Raw genomic sequence first — 6,735 nt, 5'->3', positions numbered from 1 at the left:
CCTCTCACTGTTGTGGCCTCTCCCGTTGCGGAGCACAGGCTCCGGACGCGCAGGCTCAGCGGCCATGGCTCACGGGCCCAGCCGCTCCGCGGCACGTGGGATCCTCCCGGACCGGGGCACGAACCCGTGTCCCCTGTATCGGCAGGCGGACTCACAACCGCTGCGCCACCAGGGAAGCCCTAGAGATTTTATTGTATGTACTTCCTAGTATAGTTTATTACTGAAACCATTACTTTTTTCCAGCATTAGAATTCTAGATTCTATTTTAATGCATGGTTAACAGTTTCTATTTATGTGACCATAAGTTCTTACTGTCATTACCTATTGATACTTAAAATACAGATTAGGTGAAATCTTAGGAAATATATGCTACCTTTTTTCTTCCTGCTTTTGACAGTCATTGCAGATAAACTTGTAATTTTATTTAAGCTGCTCTTAATGTTGGGGGAATTTTAAATTCACCATATATAGTCAGAAACCCAAACACCATTTCATTACACATGGGTATCAGTGAGTGACAATATAATATTGTTGATTCAGTGTCAACAAGCTATTGAGTTTCACCTTATAACATGAAGTGATGACATTTATAGAGCCTGGAAGTCATTTGGAGACCCGTAAATGTTGTTTAAGCCCAGGCATAACAAACCGGGGCCAAAGAACTCCTGGTTTAACAGATAACCTGCTGGTGAGGCATGTCCTGAAGTTCTTTTTGCTCAATTGCTAAAATCAATATAGTAGAGGAGACATAGGAAATTTTGTGTCATTTTACCATGAAAATCTTTGTAAATGTAATGCATCCTATTTTATAGATTCCCAAGTTAACAAAATCAGCTTTACCTTTGACTCTATAGGGAAACTAAAGTCATGCTTATGTTAGCAAATTGCTTACAATAAAAATTACAAATTTTGATTTGTGGAATCAGATATTCTCCTGTAGCTTTCTTTTTCTCCCTCCTATTTTTTGTTGGGGAGGGTATAGAGTACTCTGTACTACAGAGTAATGCTGGATATAAATGTTTTGTATAATATGGGTGGGGTGGGGGGAGGGGAAGTCCCATCCTTTATTGAAATAGCAGAGAATGACCTGGACATATAAGTAGGCTCCTAAGGATTTGGAATTGACTTCTTAAGAGTCTTTCTGGACTCTCATGAGGGTCAGTATGCAAGATAATTGTTCAGTTGGTAATTAGATTGGAAGAAACAGTGGCTCTAAACAGCAGGATCTATTAAAAAAGTACACAAGTCATCATGATCTCATGACTTTATCACCTTTTGGAAATCAACTTCACCCGTATATTACAATGCATCATATATCGTTTAGTTATTGAGGATCATCTGGGTACTAGGACGTTCTGTGCTAAGCACTGGGATTACAGAGGTATTTATTCCTGCTTTTAGGAGCTCGCACTTTAGAATAATGCTCTGTGATTGGTAGAATCATAATAAATTCTTGCCACCTTACTATCACTCTTCTTTTGGTCTCTTAATCTCATTTACTTTTTCTGTTCTTTACTTTTCATATATCAGGTCATGGTGGGAGAATTTTGAACTTCTGCTTATAAAATCCTTTCTGAGATGGAACATCACTAGAAGGGAAAAAAAGACAAAAACACTGTAAAACAACAAAACCAGTTTTTTAAAAAAAGTTAATGACACATACACATGTATTAAAAATGTTGACTTCAGTTTACCAGATGATTAGTTATCACTACTTATTGCCCAGGAACAGGCTTTTAAACTTATTGGTGGAAATATTTTCACATTGTTGCTGCACAGTATTTCTTAAGAGTTTAGGAAAGTTTGTTGTTGGCAGAAGCCATACATGCCCATAACTAAATCATCAAGGTTGAGTCATGCATGTGTGCTCACCTCGACTAGTCTCCTAACAAATTGATAAAAGTCAGTGTGTAAACACTGTGATAAGCCACCATAAGCCCCGCCGTGATCAACATTTCTGGTCAGAGTTGTCATCAGACTTGCTTATGGATGCGTAAGTATTTGTTGTTTCAGAGTAAATTTCATACACATATATGAAATTATATATATTGTATATAAAAATATATCTGATCTCTACTTTCTGAAAATATACACATTTAGAATGAGAGCTTATTTAGTTCCTAGCTGAAATTTGTGACTCATAAACCCACTTATCAATTACAAACTGTTCCAGCCTGGATTTGGGCCATAGCTAGATAAGAATGAGTTACCATTTTGTATCAAATTGTGGTTAGGGTGCAAGATGCAAGGTCTCATTAAATGTAGTGTTTGGATGCTGATTGTTGACCTTGATATCTCTCCTTTCCTCCCCCTCTCTCTTCCTCTTTCCCCTTTTCTCTTTCTTCCTCTATTTCTGCCTCTTCTCCCTTTTCATGTCTTGAGAGCCTATTGGTGTAACTATTGTGAATGGTCAAGAACTAAATAACAGGGCTTCACAGGTGGCGCAGTGGTTAAGAATCTCCCCTGCCAATGCAGGGGACACGGGTTGGATCCCTGGCCCAAGAAGATCCCACATGCTGCGGAGCAACTAAGCCTGTGCGCCACAACTACTGAGCCTGCGCTCTAGAGCCCGTGAGCCACAGCTATTGAGCCCGTGTGCCACAGCTACTGAAGCCCGCTCACCTAGAGCCCGTGCTCTGCAACAAGAGAAGTCACCACAATGAGAAGCCCGCGCACCACAACGAAAAGTAGCCCCCGCTCGCCGCAACTAGAGAAAGCCCGCACGCAGCAACGAAGACCCAACACAGCCAGAAATAAATAAATAAATAATTTTTTTAAAAAAAGAATGAAATAACATAGAGTAAGGGATAAAGAATACAGCAAAGTGTTTGTTAAATGAAAACAAGGAAAAATTGTACAGCACAAGGAAATATAGCCATTATTTTGTAATAACTTTAAATGGAGTATAATCTATAAAAATATTGAATCACTGTGTTGTACGCCTGAAACTAATATAATATTGTCAATCAACTATACTTCAATAAAGTCAATAATAAAAGTTAAAAAAAAACTAAAATAAGATCAGAACAAAAAGGTGTTTGTATGATTCAATCCAGAAGATCCGTTTAGTAGTTACAAATGATTTGCCCTGTGACTATAGAGAATCATCCCCAAATCCACCAGTTGGGAGTCAATTTCTTCTCTTTCTGCTGCTGTTGTCATAATTTCTGGTACCAAGCCATTGTTCACTTGATAACCTGGTGATCTAATTTGCTTGTTAAGGTGACCAAAACAGCAGTGATGGTTGCAGCTTTAACACACCTGTATTGATTTGACTTACGGTTCAACACTTGGGACTAATTCATCAGAAAAACCCTGGTTTGGTGCTATTTATAAACTCTGTGTTAGGATTGAGAGTGGATCTATCACACCCTATGTAATAAACTTTAAGCAGGAAAGCTGCCTATCTGGAGATTTGTGTAGTCACTTATTTCTCACATGTGGGTGATTTTCCTTTTTAGCTTTTGATTCTGTTCAACCATCTTCCAATAATTTATCTTGCTAATCAGTAAGCTGTATAGGAATACTCTGGGAAGTTGGGGTTGGAAATCAGCTCTTTTTTAAAAAATTTTTATTTATTTTATTTATTTTATTTTTGGCTGCATTGGGTCTTCGTTGCTACACACAGGCTTTCTCTAGTTGCGGTGAGCGGGGGCTACTCTTCGTTGTGGTGCGCGGGCTTCTCATTGCAGTGGCTTGTCTTGTTGGGGAGCACGGGCTCTAGGCGTGCGGGCTTCAGTAGATGTGGCACGCGGGCTTCAGTAGTTGTGGCTTGCGGGCTCTAGAGCGCAGGCTTACGGGCTTAGTTGCTCCGTGGCATGTGGGATCTTTCCGGACCAGGGCTCGAACCCGTGTCCCCTGCATTGGCAGGTGGATTCTTAACCACTGCGCCACCAGGGAAGCCCTGGAAATCAGCTCTTAAATGGGGGGATTTATAGTTTTTGTACAAGTCATGTTAAAACATTGTGTTGAAGGGTGTTGTACTCTTTTCTCATGGAGTTTGATTCATTGGGTTCTCATTAACCAGAGCAGGCAGACTGTCTTAAATTTTCTTCTGTTTGGATAGTGTTCTTTTCAGCATCCTATAAATGTAGCTCTTTGGCCATCAGATAACCAGTTAGTTCCTTGGGGGGGAGTGGGGACAAAGGTCTTGGACTTAGTTTTCTCCCGTGTGGAGGAGGAGTCCATCTATAGAAACCTCAGTGATTCAGCTGATAGAGAAAACACCGCATGGATTATATGAGGAAATACAGAAAAGACTAATACAAACACAGTTTCAGTGTTTGGTAATGGCTGGCAGAAAGTTTTCATTGCTGAGTGTTCTTGGTCAAAACTTAGAGATTCTTTCAAATGTTTTAGGCACTTAGATGATTGTCAATTCATATCTTTATATTTTTGTGAGCGTATGTGGCAGGGGTGGGGAGAGGACATTCGAAAAAAGGTTTTTCTTTTGTTCTGATAATTACACAGGTGGGAAAACGTTGCACCATGAGCAGGTGTGTTTATGATTGTTTTTCATAGCAATGACCTTTTCCATTAGTGAAGAACTGCTTGAGGACGTCAGATTTGGGGCTTGTTTTTTGTGTGACTCCCCGCACCCTTGAATGGGTAAGCCTGTGGATGCCCCGTGGAGCACTCCAGGGTGAAGCAGGCCTCCCTGGAACTGAGATGCTTTACCACACTCCCAGGGGAGTTCATTTCAAGGTGCTAGTTGCGGCATGATATTGCCCAATCTCAGGCCCTCTTATTGATGGGTGGGAGGGAGTGCGATTGCCGCTTAAGAAATTTTATTATCTTTAGGAGGGAAGAATTTATTACAGGGGGTTTCGTAGATGATCTCTTTCATGTGGGTTAAGACATTTTGAGCTCTGTATGTCCATGCTGCTTAGAGGTTCTAAGTTGTTCTCAACTGGGGGTGGTACCACCACTCTCAAGGGGTGTTTGGACATGTATGTCACAGGGACGGGGGATGGGCAGTCCTGGCATTCCACATGTCAGGGGCCAGGGACGCTAGACATCCTGCTTTGCCCACGGCAGTTGAATAATTATCCCATCCTACGTGCCCATCACGTTCTTTCAGGAACCCCTGAGAAGCGTGGTTTTATTTATAATGCACTTCGGTGCTGATGAACAATCTGGTTGTAGGTCGAGGAGGTGCTCAGTGAAAAAGAAGTGATGTGGAAGAGACGGGGAAAGGGGAGAAAGGCAGGTAGCTAGTGTTTAAACAAAATGCGTGAGGAATAGCTCAGTTAGGAAAGGTGGAAATGTAACGTCCCACTTCTCAGAATAGAGAGGCTTCTCTGATAGTGCATCATATTATTCTGCCGGCTTTGGATCATTGAAAAAGCACTTTAAAAATTATTAAGCAAATATTTCAGCAGTCTTTGAGATCCTCTGTCTCTCGAGGTTTGGCTGAATTCCTCATGCTGGATGCTCAGACACATCCATTCAGCTTGGAGAGAACAGGACACTAGGAGGCCTTGGGTGGCACCTGCAGAAACTCTTGGCCATTTGCCATGCATTGGAGCTGCTTTGGATCGGGCCTGGGGCAACTGGAGGGGCTGCAGGGTGAGCCCCATCCCTGCCAGAGCCTCTTGGTGAGCCATCCACCAGCCTGTTCACTGAGCTCATGCTCTGGGCAGGGTTCTGAGGAGCCCAAGTCCTTCTCATGGCCAAAGTCTATATCCTCATTCAGATTTGCAATAACCCAGAGCGACTTTTAGTTTTAATATAGTTACTGGCACTAGAGATTTCTAAGCTTTCTCACTCTCAACCCATTTGATCATGTCACTCTGTTCTTGGCATTCAAGGCCCTTTCTTCCCCATCTCCCCAGCTTGGTTGTCCCCCACTTTAGAAGAGGTTCCCTGCACTTGGGCCATGGAGGCCTGCTTATTCCCCCCTCACCCATGCTGGGCCTCCCTCAAGTTGTTTGGGCCCTTGCACAAAGCACGGTCCCTCCTTCACCCCCCCTCATCTCCCCGCCAAGTCCTGCTCTTTCACATAGGCCCAGTGCAGTCTTATTCTCCTTCATGAAGGCTCTCTCATTGCATCATCTTGTGGTATTCATTTTTTTCTCCCTGAGACCAATTGGTTCTTATTACCTCTGCTGCTTATTTGGAATGAAATCATCTACTGTAATATGGCACAACTTTAGAGTCATACTACCTAGGTGTGCTTCTCCACCTACCAGTTGTGAGACTTGGTCAAGCCTCAGTTTTCTCATCTACGAAATGGGGCTATTAGTACCATCTCATAGGATTTTTGTGAGGATAAGTGAGATAATCTATGGGAAACACTTAAAATACTGCTGGCACTTAATAAATTCTGGGTGATTGAAAGCTGTCATTTGTTTTGTGGGATGGGAGTTGAGGAATAGAGCACAGGCTCTGAAATCACACGGGCCCTGGGTCTGAATCAGGCTTCGAACTTTTCTGCATCTGTGGGAATTTGATTAATGCCCCTGAGATTCAAGTTCCCCTTCTATTAAATAAGTATAAATCTCACTTCACATATTTCTAAGAGGATCCAATGGATATGTATAGGGACTTCCCTGGTGGCGCAGTGGTTAAGAATCCACCTGCCAATGCAGGGGACACGGGTTCAAGCCCTGGTCTGGGAAGATCCCACATGTCGCAGAGCAACTAAGCCTGTGCTCCACAACTACTGAGCCTGTGCTCTCGAACCCGTGCGCCACAACTACTGGGCCCGCGTGCCACAACTACTGAAGCCCGTGA

At 42.6% G+C, this 6,735-nt stretch overlaps 1 protein-coding gene across 1 annotated transcript in view; it reads left to right on the top strand.

The window, feature by feature from the left end:
- LRP2 (LDL receptor related protein 2) overlaps positions 1-6,735 on the top strand; it is a 168,731-nt gene that overhangs the window by 715 nt on the left and 161,281 nt on the right. The window lies entirely within an intron of this gene.

This window comes from Physeter macrocephalus, chromosome 2 (assembly GCF_002837175.3).
Source record: "Physeter macrocephalus isolate SW-GA chromosome 2, ASM283717v5, whole genome shotgun sequence".
NCBI classification, from domain to species: domain Eukaryota; kingdom Metazoa; phylum Chordata; class Mammalia; order Artiodactyla; family Physeteridae; genus Physeter; species Physeter macrocephalus.
This window is presented reverse-complemented; position numbering and strand designations above follow the sequence as displayed.